Source organism: Stegodyphus dumicola, chromosome 7, assembly GCF_044657685.1.
Source record: "Stegodyphus dumicola isolate Sdum_Otavi_A_Nest chromosome 7, ASM4465768v1".
In the NCBI taxonomy this organism is placed as follows: domain Eukaryota; kingdom Metazoa; phylum Arthropoda; class Arachnida; order Araneae; family Eresidae; genus Stegodyphus; species Stegodyphus dumicola.
Genome location: NC_140774.1, coordinates 205,147,111 through 205,162,852, shown reverse-complemented (window position 1 = coordinate 205,162,852; position 15,742 = coordinate 205,147,111). Strand labels below are relative to the sequence as shown.

General features: G+C 36.4%; 1 long non-coding RNA gene across 1 annotated transcript in view; it reads right to left on the bottom strand.

The window, feature by feature from the left end:
• The window catches only part of LOC146996611 (uncharacterized), a 399,265-nt gene that overhangs the window by 166,537 nt on the left and 216,986 nt on the right, over positions 1 to 15,742 (bottom strand). The gene's annotated exons all lie outside the window — the stretch shown is intronic.

Sequence of the window (15,742 nt, the reverse complement as noted above, 5' to 3'; positions counted from 1 at the left end):
TCTGTCATTTTCTGTCCATTGCCTTGCCAAAGATTTCTCTTTAAGCGCAAAATTATGCGAAGAAAATTCCAGTATAATTTTTGAGGAAGGCCATAGACAACAATATGAGAAGATACACTACAGCAATAGTTCCAATGACAAATTCAAATACAACTAAACAACCTCAATCAATAGTGCTAAATACAACACAACACAATTTTAATACAACTATTCAACGCAATACACTACAGCAACTCAACAACAACTTAAGCAACCTATTTACAACACTACTATATCATCACAATGCGAAAAATCTCACAGCATTAGTTTTATAATTCACCAAGAATAATATTCAAGCTACAGAAGAACTTCAATCAAAATCAGATGCACTGGAAGTATGAACAGCTACCAATTCAGAAGCTAAGTGGAAAAGTTGCCGTCTCCTCCTATGAAGGTGAGAGCTGCAAGTGGTCTGACGCTTCTATCTTCGAAGAGAATTTCATAATTAAAGATTTGGGAGTAATTAACAAAGTCACATTGCACAGCTTTGTTGAAGAATTTTCCATTAGATCTTCTGATGTAATCTGGAATCGTCTCAAGGTTTAAGTCTCTGTGTAAAAGTTTATTGCGGATAAAATAGTGTGAATCAGTAATAATGCGCAGAAACTTTGTTTTGCACTACTTGTAACTGATGCAATTGAGTTTGAGTGACCGTGTTCCAAGCAGAAGCAGCATAACAAAGTATCGGTCGAATGCAAGTGGTATATATATGTTTTTTGGTACGCAAGCTAAGATTTGAATATTTCCCAATGACCAGGAGAAATTTGCATATTATGCCCATGGCTTTGCTCTTGACACTATTAATGTGGTTAGACCATGTGAGCCTTTGGTTCAAAATAATTCCTAAGTATTTGGCCTTTGTGACCAGAGGAACAGCTTCCTGAAAAAGACAGAGATCTTTAAAAGCAATGTTTTCTTAGTTTTGCTAAGAATTAAAAGTTGTGACTTGCTAGCATTGATTTTTACGCGCCAATCTGTGCACCAGTCTTCTACGGCATAGAAGTAATTTTGCATTTTGTCTATTGCATGATTAGCTTGGATGGATTTAATTGCAATCGCCGTATCGTCGGTATAACATGCTAACAGAGAGTAATTGTCCAAACCAGGGTGAGGAAAATCTGATATGTAGAAAAGATATAGCACTGGACCGAGAGTACTTTTGTGGGACGCTGGACCTTATAGGTCTTGAATTGGATTTTTAATTTCCTTGAGCGACGAAGAAAGTGCGGTTTTGCAAAAAGGAGAAGATCAGAAGAATGAGTTCTCTAGGAAGTCCCAAGTTTAGAAGCTTGAAGATGAGCCCCTCATGCCAGACGCGGTCAAAGGCTTCTTTGGCCACGTCCAGCATAAGGAGCGCAACACTTTGCTTGTTATGGAATGCAGATCTCAGAAATTCTACAATTCTTACTAGTTTTCGAGTAGTGCTGAGGTTTTTTATGAATCCGTACTGATCATTAGGTAGCAGGTGAAGAAAAGATTCCAATCTTGTAAGAATAAGTCTTTCATAAAATTTACCAAGGCTGGATAACAAACTGATTGGACAATAGCCATCAGGCTTGGTCACATCTTTACCCGGTTTGGGAAGAAGAAAGATCTTGGTTTGCTTCCAAGGATCAGGGAAATAGTTGCGTTGGGAATACTAGCGAATTTACTGGTAAGATTTCTAGGTAAGGCTACGAAGCATTTTATTAGTAATTTGATCACTTCCAGGAGCTTTTTCCTGGATGTTGAGATATCTAATAATATTAGTAATTTCCATAGGAGAAGTAAGCCTTGGGATGTTATGAGCCGAAGAAGAATGAAGCCAGGAATACACAGTTTTCCAGAACATCTTTAAAAGTCTGATTCATGGGTTCCATATTAGGAGTAAACTGCTTTTCCAGGTATTCAGCGAAAATATCAACTTTATCTTTAAGTGAGTAGGCAATTTTAGTATCCGTATGAATAGGTCTATTGTTAATACTACGTCTTTTAAGATTTTGAAGATACTTCTACAAAGAACCATCATTAATATTAAGTTTAGAAATAAAATCTTCTCTTGTTTCCTTTTTAAAATCAGTGATAAGCTTCTTGAATCTTCTATTAAAAATATTGATTTCTCTTTTAAGGGCAGGGTCCCAGTTACGGTGCCAAAGCTTCAGCAATCGGTTTCTTTCTTTGATAATGTCTCTGACACTGTGAGGGAGTCGAATATTATTGTTAGTTAATTGAATGGTAACTGTAGCATCTCTGAAAGCTTTCAGTATACTGTCAGTGAAGATTTGAATGGCAAGATCGATATCCTGTTTGGTAGAAAATGAAGTGAAAATAGGAGGATGTTTGATTAAGGTATAGTGAAAAGTAATCCAGTCAGTATTATTTCTGGTAATAGGAGGGTCGTCTTTAGAAACACAAAGAGAAGCAATGACAGGTATATGATCAGATGTAATTTCTGCCTTGACTTCCAAGGAAATAGGGATAGAAGTATTTGTAGGAATAATATCCAAGATGTCCGAGAGATTTGGAGAGGCAGGACGATAAGTGGCTTCAGAAGGTACATGTAATGCGACAGGACGATTTCAGATAAAATTATGCATAATACATCCATTGGTGTTAGAACGACGACATCCCCATTCGAGGTGCTTAGCATTCATGTCTCCGGCAATAATAACTTGCTGATCTTCAGGAAGTAAGTTTTCTAACATATTTTCAAAAAGTCGATTTCGTGGTGGATTATAAATAGCCGTAAAATGGATGGTACCAAATTGTGGGAGTATAACAGCAACAGTCACACTTTCGAATCCAGAAGCAGAGTTTGTCGAGACAAGACAGGATTGCAGAGAGTTTTTAACAAAAATTGCAGCTCCTCCTCTTCTTTGTGCAAGTCTATCACCTCTGTAGGTGCGATAATTAGCAATATACAGTCTATCGGCAGGAACAACATGTGTTTCAGAGATCATGCCAATATCTATGTTATATTCTATAAAAAAGTTCGATAGTTCATCAATTTTGTTAACAATGCCAACAGCATTCCAATAACAAAGTTTAAGCGAATCTGACTTATTGAATATGCTGGTCAGAATTAGTTTCATATGATACTGTATTAGTGGCATTTTGACGGATGTTTTGCGCAATGAGTTGTACTCCTGAGTTTTTCACGAAGGTGTCTATAGTATTAAGGTCATCAAATATCTTTTTTGCTTCTGCAACAAGATTTGGAGAAGGATTGTTATTAGTTTTGATGGCTTCAGCAAAAGACTTATTGATAATAAACCTATCAGCATATGATTTGATTTGTTCTTTTTAAGCTTGCTTCGGGAACTTTTCACAACCTTTAAATGAAGCTGTGTGCTCTAGACCACAATTTGCACATTTAGCAGGTGCATTCTTGTCTTTTTGACAGGTTCTTGAGTCACGGTTATCACCACACTTAACACATCTAAAGTCATTGTGGCAAGCAGGTGACATAGGAAGCACCGGACTGGGCCAAAGCGTCCTTTATATGGTTCGACTTGTAATCCACAAATTTTGGTTTCTTTAGAAATTTCTTTAGATTTTTCATTTTTCTGCAGAGTGATAAGAAAAAGTGGACATTTTTTAACTTCTCCTTTAAATCTACGAGAGAGTTGATTGACACTTATAACTTGGTAATTTTTGCTTAAAAGTTCTTCTTTGATTTCATCAGGATCTGTGTCCATCGTAAGATGACTGAAAACCATATTATGATTCTTCTCATCAGGCAAGAGAAAGGAGTGATATTTAATTTTCTTTTTGTTCAGAATACTTGTCATTTCTCTATGAATGTTGACATGAGAGACTTTAATTTTATAAAGCCTTCTTTTTGAATGTAACCTGTGTAATCAGATTTGCCTGATAATTTATGTTCTGCAAATAACGCTTTTAGTTCTTTCCAATTAAATTTTTTATCATTTATATAAATAGAAGGTGGAGCTTTGACTTTTTTGTTTTGATCGTTTTGGATTTCTTCCTTTATCTGAGATTAATTTGGAACAACGGAACTACTGTCCATTGATTCTTGACTATTAATCGAAGGAGTAACAACTGGTTTGTGTTGAGAAGGATTAATGGGACGAAAAGGACCCTTTTTCCTTTTACCCACACTATTTATCTGAGATTAATTTGGAACAACGGAACTAGTGTCCATTGATTCTTGACTATTAATGGAAGGAGTAACAACTGGTTTGTGCTGAGAAGGATTAATGGGGCGCAAAGGACCCTTTTCCCTTTTACCCACACTACGATCTCCTTCGGGTTTTTGTTCAGTTTCGTTACCTGAACTATCCGTTTCTTGTTCGAAAGGAATTTCATTTGAATTGTCTTTATTTGGCTTATTAGGTGATCCTTTCATACGTTTTCTTTTGACAATTTTCCGTTCACTTTCTGTAGATGTAGAAGGAGTTTCTTCTTGATGTTCTAATGACTCTTCAATTTCTTCGTGAGCAGTAATTAAGCCATCATACATTTTTTGAAGTAGATCAAATTCTTTGATAGAAAGATTTCCATTTTTGCTTCTTAATTCTCAGCTCCTCAACGGTAGCCGCAAAAATTTTCAAAAATGGTTCCATCATTCATAAGCAAATTGATGTAGTCCGGCGCTCCGGAACCAGACCAACACGAAGGTGTTCTGGATGATCCGGCGAGACTTCACAAGGCCCTTGACTTTGTAAGGATCTTAAGTTTTACTAACGTTTATTTTATTTTAAATCTTTACTATCACTTCTTATTTTCTACTTCCGGCCAGAATTATAAGCGTTAATGTATTTATGCAAAGTTTGTCTGGCGAACGCCAAGTATTTAAGTTGTGGCTTTTTGCCAAGCGAGAGAGAGGAAGCAGTGAGTCGAAGCAGGCCGCTTACCTTAGAAGTTTTACTCAGTTGCTGGTTGCCTTCCAGGCCAGAGGTTTTAATCCTCTTGATAATTTTTAAACGTATTGTAGTGTTCACAGTTCTCTGTACTATATACGGCTTCCTGTTAATATAAGGCCAATCTTCCACGTTTATTATTTTAAAGTTAAATTAGAGTTTAGTTCTATTTTTATATTTTTACGTTAGACCCCAAGTAGCGGGTCTGTGTATTCCGAAGTACGGCAGTTATTGTAAATAGAGAAAAATAAAGGGTTTTGTATACCCTTCTTGTGTATCCTGTCTACTTCCCACAGTTTTGAACATAGCTTTAGTAAGCTCTCTGTTCCGAGTCAGGTCCTTGCATGTTCCCGAAGAAGGTAAGACGGAACATTGATCCTGATAACTTCAGCACTGACAGTCAATGCTAAAGGGTAACAATCCAGACCCAGGGCTAAAGAAAGAGAGGGCTGGGTCATCCCTTTGAGAAGAACGATGCCGACACGAACCCCTCTTGGGGAGCATACCGGATGGCGTAATGGCAGACCGCACATTGAGTTGAACAGTGTTAAGCGAATTTCGCTTACTGCGCATGCTTGATGGTGTACCTTTGGCGCGGGGAGAAATATTGGCGACTAAGCAACCCTACGCTAGCTTATTCGTGATCTCCATGGCTGTCGAGTGTGTTCGAGTGATGTTTACAACTGCAATGTTATGGAACTTTGCTAATTAGTTAGTTTAACGTCCATACCGATTGCACTTGCTTATTTTTCTAATATATGTTTCATTTTAATTTGTTAATAACAGTGCATTTAAAATTTGTTAACATATGTTCGTAATAATTCGTTACTTAGATGTAGTTTGTTCACATGTTATAATTCAGTAATTGTAAACTGGAGATTCTAGCTTAGTTTGTTAGCGTATATCCGCGCTTTTATTTTCCCATTTTGAAAAATTTAATAACTAGCATTAAGGAATTGTAAAATTCAGTGTTCTTTGCAAGCACTTGTTATATTCCTCAGTATTTCTTTATGTATGTACGAATGGAACGTATGGTAAATCCTGAATTGTTTTTATTGCTTAAAAGTATAATGAATAAATTTTCAACTAATATATCCTAAATTACAGTCTTTTTCTGAAAGAAAATTTGTACAGTTCCAGAGGAATGTGCAGAATTTCATAAGTATTATATCTTACATTTTGAATGCAAACACTGCTTCACATTACTTCGCAATAATTTCAGCTTTCTAGTTGTTTGAGCAGTACAGCAAAAAATAGTATTTTAACACAGTAATTAATTTACATTTACATTATACTCTACGAAGTTTTAAACGCTAGATTTGTTTACAATCAGATGGCGGTACATCTACCATATGCCGTATTTATCTTCTTTTCAAATCGCGCCAACATAGTTATCTCGCCAAATTCTTTTCTGAGCATGCGCAGTATGCGACATTCGTTTAACACTGTTTAACTCAATGTGCGATCTGCCATTACGCTACCTTATGTTATGTGACATCACTGGGTTCGTCTCGTCGTCGACTGACCAGAGCATCAGTGCGAAAGATTGAATCTTTAGTTCTTGGATTCTCTTTCTTTAGCCCTGTTAGTTTCAGAGAAAGAGGGTTTTTTTCTTTTTTTTTACTTGAAAGTTATAACTTATGATACTTTTAAAGGGATTTTGTATTTAGAAAGTTCTTGTAATGAGAAATCATTGAAAAAATGGTATCGTGTGCCGTTGCTACCTGCCAATGCCAATGATTTTAAAATTACGGAGTTCCTATGGTTCAAAACCATTTACCTCCTCATCAGAATTACTAAAAGCGAGCAGAAATGAGAAAAATTTTGCATAAGTGAATTACCTGATGCACACTAGAGGGAGCCACTGGCTCAAGAAAGTTTAGGGATAGAGATGAGATAATAAAAATTTAAGAATCAAAATATTTTAAAAAGTTTTAAGGTTTTATAATTTTTTTGTATTTTATATTTTATACTTTTTTTGGTTTTTATAAATTTTTTAATACACAATACAACACTAAAGCAGAAAGCGGAGAGGAAAGATTTTAAGATTAATAGGCTCATTGGCATGTGGCTTGTGTAGGATAGTGCAAATAATAAATATGAACGCGTTGAAAATATTCATAGGCAGATTTTAAAAAATCTGCGGGAGATGTGACTCTATGCGAACAGATTGATAACTTTGCTTGAAGATCTTGGTTGCAAGTAGAGATGGTAATAAGCAATTATATGGCAGCTCGCTGAAGAGACTTCCTTCCTTCATGGCGCGGGAGCTGGAACTGATGTTGAGAGGGCGTGTCTTGCCCTTTTAGATGGAGGGTAGATGCCGAACTCTCGGCCAATCACGGCTCTTGGTCTCTTCTGTGAGCTGCGAATAGTAGGATCATAGGCTGGCATCTGCTGAAGTGCTCGGTTATCAATCTGTTCAATTTTGAGGAATAAATTTTGACTATGTTTTTTGATAAGGTAATCAACTGGTTTAATATTAAGGTCCGAATGAATCACATCTGTACGGACGTACCAAGCTGCGTTTAGGGCCATACGTAAGGTTTTACTTTGAAAAGATTGAAGTTTTTTCACATGAGTTTTTGCAGCAGTACCCCAGATTGTACATGCATACATAAAGACAGGTCTTATTATGGAAGTATAGAGAAGGATTTTGTTTTTAATTGACAGATTGCTCTTTCGAGCTAAAAATGGGTAAAGTTGGGCTCTGGCACCTTTTGCTTTGTTGAGAACATTTTCAATGTGAAGGCGCCAGGTTAATTTTGAATCAAGTACAACTCCTAGGTACTTGTAAGAGTTTGACCAGGGAACATAGTCGTCAAAGAATTTAATATTAATGGAAGGGTACGGGAGGGGGCTACGTTTGAATATCATAGCAGCACATTTAGCAACATTAATTTTTATTTTCCAAGTGATGAGCCAGTGCTCAAGGCTAGAGAGATAACTCTGAATGTTTTGGACTAAGTTTTCCAGGCGTTTGTGTTGAGCTAGGATGGCCGTATCATCTGCATAAAGTGCAAGAGTGATACTTGGTGATTTTGGTATGTCATTTATGAAAATGTTGAACAAAATTGGGCCTAAAAGTGACCCTTGGGGGACGCCGCTTAGTATAGGACGGGGTGTCGAAATGATAGAATTAACTCGTACAGAAAAAGATCTATTAGTGAGGTACGAATTAATTATATGAATTAAATGGGCCGAAACGTCAAGTCGTATGAGCTTGATAATAATTCCTATATGCCAAGTCCTATCAAATGCTTTGGCTATGTCAAGAAATAAAGCGCCAGTAAGCATTTTGTTACGAAACCCTTCGTGAATGAACTCCACTGTCCTCAGCAGCTGGTGCGTGGTGCAGTGTTTTGCTCGAAATCCAAATTGTTCATCAATCAGAACGTTGTGATTTCGGAGAAAATCATTCAGGCGTTTAAGTAACACAAACTCGTATATCTTGGATAACGAGGATAGGAGGCTGATAGGTCTATAATTTTGAGGGTTAGAAAGGCTTTGGCCTGGTTTTGGAATGGGCACAATAAGTGCTTGTTTCCAGCTTTGAGGAAAATAGCAATGCTGTATCATAAAATTTATAAGCATTACTAAGAAAAATAGATAATGGGTGGGTAAATTTTTAATCATACGATTAGAAATAGAGTCCATACCAGGGGCTTTTTTGGGTTTGAGCTTGGTAATGTATTCACTTACCTCGCTCATGGATGTATATTGTATTTCTCTCGCAAAAGGCGAGGAGAGGAAACGTTCAACTTCCTGTGGGAAAGAACTTGCGCTGTTCGCAAAAATTCCTTCATTATGTGGTGTAAATTGAGTTTGAAGAGAATCCGCAATTAATTCGGATTTCTCAGCGTCTGTGTGAGCCACCACTGCGTCCGTAGCTAAGGACGGAATGTTAGATTTGTGTTTGCGTAGGCGGGCTGATGCGCGCCAAAGACTGTTATCATTGGTCGTTAGGGACTGAATGTAATTCGTGTATTGTGATTGGAAGAAATGGTCACATGATGCCTTGATCTCATTTTGGAGAGCACGGAGTTGAATTTTTAAACCAGGATTTCTATTTCTTTGCCAAAGTCTCCGTACTTTATTCTTTTCTTTAATTTTGAGTTTAATTTCTTGAGGTAATTTACGAAAATTGGGTCTGAGGGTGGGTTTTGATACTTCCTTATAAGTATCTGTTAAAATGGTCGTTAAGTGATCAACTGCCGAGTCTATATCTTGGCTGGATTTAATTTCAAGGGAGGGCAAACTTTTATTTTTAAGTTTGAAACTAAAATTGTCCCAGTTTGTAGAGACGAGTGCCGGAGAATTTTGATTAAAGATAGTACAATTAAGGTCTATGATTACGGGGTTGTGATCTGAGGATAAACAGTTTTCCACAGTCACGTGATATCCAAAAGGGATGTTTCGAAAGAGTGCCAAATCGATGAATGAAGGGGCACCCCGTGAACCATATCTAGTAGGGGAATCCGGCGCAATAACTTTAATTTGGGCGCACTGAGCCCATTTTAGAAGGCCACGACCAGCAGGGTTTGATCTATGGCAACGCCAATGCTGGTGGTGACAATTTAAATCACCAGCTATGATTAGATTGTTGGAAAAGGTGAGCAATTTGTTAAAATCAACCACAGGTAAATTTCCACCTGGTGGAAGATAGGCAGAGATCATTACAAGGGAGGGCGAATTTTGAATGAAAATTTCGATGATTGTTGCCTCGAGTTTACTCATACTCGGAGTGTCAATTCTTTTGTGTGGTATTGAATTTTTAATATAGACACATGTGCCACCATGATAAACATCACGAGTATTAGAAGCTTGTCTGTCATTTTTATATAATGCATAATTTGCAAGCTTGGGAGCTCTCCCTGGCTGGAGTTTGGTCTCTTGGACAAAAATAATGTCAAAATCTTTCTCTTCCACATAGTCTCGAAACTCATGGAATTTGGATAGAATGCCATTTGCATTCCAGGTGCATAGTTTTAAGTTTTTCAATCCTTTCAAAGTATTGAATTTTACTGACTGGGGATATCAGAGAATTGGAGAGTAATATAACTCTCAAAGATATAGTAAGCCGCGTCAGCACCAGATGGAGCCACTCTGAGCTGCGGTAAGGCGTTTTTGAATGCCAAAAGAAGTCTGCTCTGGTCAATACCAGGTTGGTTTGATATTTGAATAATTGCCAATAGGATTTCGGTGCAATTTAGCGTCGAATTAGCTCCTAAGGGGACCGATAAATTTGGAAGAATTTGGGGTGCAGCTTGTTGCATACCCGTAAGGGCAGCAGAGTATGATACTCCAGGGCGAGTATTATTTGCACTGGGAGTGTGTGCAGCCGGCAGAACTGGAAATGTATTATGTTGTAGGTTAAATTTGTTAGTGTTGTCAACGGTCTGACTGGGTTTGGTGCTTGGCCTTGGAGGTTGTCTGTTTTTGGAGCCTGGGAACTTCGGGCAGGAACGCCAGTTAGCAGCATGGTTTCCCGAACAATTTGCACATTTGTTCGGTTCTTCAAATGGTTTAGTACATTCTTTGGCTTGATGCGGCCCAGCGCATCTGACGCATCGTCTTGGTAATGTGCAGACTTCAGATGAATGAAAGAATCCCTGACAACGCCAGCATTGGGAGGGACCTTTCTGACCTTTGAAGTGTTCCATGGATACCTCAGTTCCAAGGAGCTCGGTTATGGAATAGATTTCTTCAGCTTTGAGGCTGTTGAAGATTTGTAGATAAAAGAGAGGCATTGGTATTTTTGTCTTCCATTTCTTAAGTTGAGAGATCTTGTGGATTTTGAAGCCAAGCACTTCAACCGCAGTCTGCACAACGTTGAGCGGTGTATTTGAGGGTAATCCCCTAATTACCACTTTAAGTAGTCTATCTGATTTGAGTGTGTGAGATTTGAATTCAATATTATTGTCTGTGAGGAATCTAACAACTGTTCTATAGTCTGTTTCGTTAGTAGTTGTGAGTTTTAGAAAATCAACGTTTTGTTTGGAAAGAACAGTTGGTGCGTGTCGGCGAAGCTGATTGAGGAGAAAGAACCAATCAGCTCGCGGTTTTATGAAAATTGGAGGTGGTGCTTGAATTTTTGGTGTTTGAGTGACAGCCGGCTGCTGCGTCGAGTGTTCAGTGTTATCAGAGTTTATGTTTGTGAAAGAATTGGATGTTGTGATGGTTTCATTACTATTAGTGTTGGGAAGTGTTTTTTTGGCAATTAAATGTTTTGGAGGAACTACAAATCCTTCGTTATCAGTTGGTCTGGTTCGTTTTTTAGAGTCAGTTTTAGGATTTTCTTTTGGAGGATTTTGATTGGCTGAGGATGAAGGTGGATTTGTATTTTGAATTTTAGGGTTAGAATTTTGAGTGTTGGAGTCCGAATCAGGGGTTTTAGAGGTCTTTTTACATTCTTTGAAGAATTCCTCTTCAGTGGCAGGGAGGGTGAATAAATTTATGCCGAGTTTAGAACATAGGGTATGTAGGGAAAATAAAACTTTCTCACCCTCATCCTGTAACTGTTTGATCATCTGGTCCTTATTCGGAGTGTCCGTTCGCTGTAATCGCTGGATGTCGAAAATGAGGTCTGTGTGCCGATTCTTTAGAGAGTAAATCTGGATCGCGCTCTTGGATAGCTCTAGCGCTGAAGGAGAGGCAGGTGGAGTAGTTGTAGATATATCCATTTCAGTTTGAATCATCAAAGGTGGTGGAGAAGAATAGCAATACGTATCATAATACGAAAGAAACTAGCGTGGTATTTCATAGATTTCCGTACAAAAATATTCAGTTAACGAAATAATGGTTGCATAGGTGTCGAAGAGCGGATATTATTAACACAAAGAGTGCTCGAATATGCAGCAATCACTTCACTGAATCTGATTATGAGGATGATTTGAAAAATAGGTTGCTAGGATTACCGACAAAAAAGATACTGAAGTCAACTGCTATTCCAACTACTTGTATTCCTGACTTGGTTATTTATCAGAATACACCAAGGCAGCAAAGGCAACAAAAAAGAAAATATTTACAAAGTGCATTTGAAAGAATTCAGAATTTAAGTCCTAAAAAGGCATGTCTGGAGCTTCAAAACGATAACAATAATAGCTATGAGAAGCTCACTGAAAATAATATTACTCAGCAATGTTGTAACTGTTCCAACCTCCAGAAAAATGTGAATGATTTAATCACAAAATTATCAGCTCTTGAGAATAAGGTTTCTGTTTTACAGACTGAGAAAAAGCAGCATTTATAAACTATATCCCAGCAATGAAAAAGATTTAAAAGGAATAGAAAACTAATATTAGAAGAAGTTCAGAAACTCAGGAAAGACATTAAAAAAGTGAATCAAGGAAATGAAAAACTAAGAAAAATGAAAACGTATATTCAAAACATATTTACCGACACTCAAATAAACGCATTAATGAAAAAAAGCGAATTAAATGGTCTCCAGACGATATTTCAAAAAGCATAGTAATCAGATCGTTATCCGTAAAGTCGTACGACTTCTGAAAAGAAAAAATGGGTATTCCGCTTCCAAGTACAAGTACAGCGTCTCACAAAAGTGATGGGACACTTGGTGCTTTACAAAAGGAAACTGTAATAAAATAAATTAAAAAAACATGTAAAAATTGTTTGTGGGTGTGTTTCGTACTTAAATTCAGTAACAATTATTACATAACATACATTTTCTCAAAATATTAAAATAATAATTTAATAAAAATACAATTGTTTAGAACGGAGCAAAAAATGGCTTACATAAGTGATGGGACACCACTAGATACTACTACGTACTACAACAAAAATAAAAATACAATTGTTTAGAACGGAGCAAAAAATGGCTTACATAAGTGATGGGACACCATTAGATACTACTACGTACTACAACAAAAATATTTTTGGGGTTTTTATTTTTACTCAAAAGCAATTAGCAATAATTTATAAAATCGTCTGCAGTCTTTCTCTCCAGTTTGTTTTGGAATTTTTGTGTTTTTTAGCTCTGTGCAGCCATGAATGCTAAACGAAAAGAAACTTTGCTTGAAATTCGAAAATTAGTTATTAATTTGCATATTGAACGTGAAAAATCTATTAGAGAAACTGCTGAAACAGTTAACATGAGTCATTCAACAGTTTTCAATATCATTAAACGATATAAAAAGAATCATATGATTCAGGATAAAAGAAGACCTGGCCGGCCATCAAAGCTATCCAATGGAATAAAGCGAATTATTGTTCAAAATATTAAAAAAAAAAGTCCAAGAATGAGTGCTCCTAAAGTTGCTGTTGATTTACAAGCATTATATGGAGTAATTGTTAATCCTGAGACTATTAGAAGAGTAATTCGATTTGCTGGATATCACGGTAGAGCAGCCAGGAAAAAATTCTTCGTAAGTGAAAAGAATAGAAAACTCAGATTGGCTTTCGCAAAATCCAACATAAATAAGAACTCTGATTACTGGAATGAAGTTATATTTGCTGATGAGAGTAAATTTTTAATATATTTGGTTCTGACGGTAGAATCTTGGTGTAGAGAAAACCCAGGAAAGAATTTCACAAACAGAACTTGCTGCCAACAGTAAAATATGGTGGAGGAGGAGTTATGATATGGGGGTGTATGTCGTCCGCTGGAGTTGGTAATCTTGTTTTTATTGACATTATAATGGATCAGTACAAGTATATTGACATTTTAAATCAAAATTTGAAATCTTCTGCACGAAAATTTACCCTTCATAACGATTTTAAATTCTACCAGGACCCCAAGCACACTGCTTTGAACGTTAGACTATGGCTGCTGTATAACTGTCCTGAAATAATAAAAACACCACCACAATCTCCAGACTTAAATACCATAGAGAATATTTGGCAAGAATTGGAACAAGAATTCGCAAACACACCATTTCTTCAAAACAACAATTAAAATCATTGCTTCAAGAAGAATGGGGTAAAATCACTCCAGAAATCACAAAAAAATTAGTCGAATCCATCCCAAGAAGATTAAATCACGTTTTAAAAGTAAAAGGAAATCCAACAAAATATTAAAACATTTTAAGAAGTAAAATTTTTGGATAAATATTTGATGGAAAAGTAAGTGTCCCATCACTTACGTGAGCCATTTTTTGCTCCGTTCTAAACAATTGTATTTTTATTAAATTACTATTTTAATATTTTGAGAAAATGTATGTTATGTAATAATTGTTACTAAATTTAAGTATGAAATACACCCACAAAAAATTTTTACATTTTTTAAAATTTATTTTACTACAGTTTCCTTTCGTAAAGCACAAGTGTCCCATGACTTTTGTGAGACACTGTACATTGAAAAGATGGTGCTCAAGATTCAGTTGCATTCCCGGCATTTTAAATGATGTACTGTTATTGATTAAAAAAAACTTGCCAAAATGCAACTGACGAAGGAAGATTATGCGTATTAAGTTTCGATGAAATTCATATAGATTCAAGACTCTGTTATGATTCAAAATTAGATCAGATATTAGGTCCTTTTAAAAAGACTCAATTTGTATTGGTTCGAGGACTCATTTCGCAATGGAAACAGCCCATTTATTTTGATTTTGATCGTCAAATGAAGGAAAATCTTCTGTCTTCCATTTTGTTTGCACTTGAATCGTCTGGGCTTCGAGGCCAAGCAATTGTATCTGACATGGGAGGTAGTCAGACCCTTTGGAAAGAATTACAAATTTCAACAAATAAATCTTTCTTTTACAGTCCTAAGTTCAGCACCAAAATATGGGTTTTCGCTGATATGCCGCATTGCATAAAGCTTTTGAGAAACCATTTTCTTGATAAAGGTTTTATGCTCGGAAATGGTACAATTATAAACAAAGACGTTATATATGAAGTACTCAATAAAGATATCGGAGAAATTAAACTGTGCTATAAACTGAAACCTCAATTTTTATCTGTAAAAAGGGAACGAGAGACAGAAAGTAGCACCAACAAAAGCATAATTTTCCTCCACAACGGCTAAAGCAATTATGCATTTGACTGGTAATGCTGCAACAAGTAATTGTTTTTCAATGGTTGATGATTTTTTTGACATTATGAATAGTAGTGTACCATTACCCCCTAGCAATAAACCTTTAAAAGCTGCTTTCGGCCTAGAAAGCTATTATGAAGTACAAAAAGAAAAATTAAATGAGATTAAGCAAATGATTTTTGATCTCAGAGTATGCGGAAAGCAGACAATGCTACCTTTTCAGAAAGCTACCTTTATTATCATATCGATAAATTCGCTTTTCGGTTTATTTGACGACGTAAAATCTATAAATGTGATATATATTTTAACATCAAGACTGACTCAAGATGTATTAGAAAGCTTTTTCAGCCAGATTCGGGGTCTAGAGCGTTTTAATGACCATCCGTCTCCATCAGACGTAATAATTCGCCTGAAAAGGTTGCTATCGGCAAACAAATTGCCTAAATTGTCGTTAAAGACAAATGCTAATGACTGTGAAGATGTGATGAAAGTTGAAGCATATTTGACAAAAGAGCTGTTAGAAACAGCTTTTTCTTCAAATGAAAAATCACAAATGTTTGAGTCTTCCTTATACGAAGATGATTTAATTAATTACGAAGACATCTATGATGAACGTACGTCACTTCCTTGGGAAACCGAAATTTATGATTCAACGAAAGATATATCTGCATATGAACAAGAATCGCTCGCTTATGTGGCAGGTTATATTGCATATCGTGTGAAAGATAAAGATCCTACTTTGGGTGAAATATCAAAAAAATTCGTAGATATTCCTAACGACTCAAATTGGATATTTTTATTATCTAAAGGAGGATTAACTGTACCATCACCAGTTTGGATGGAAACGATG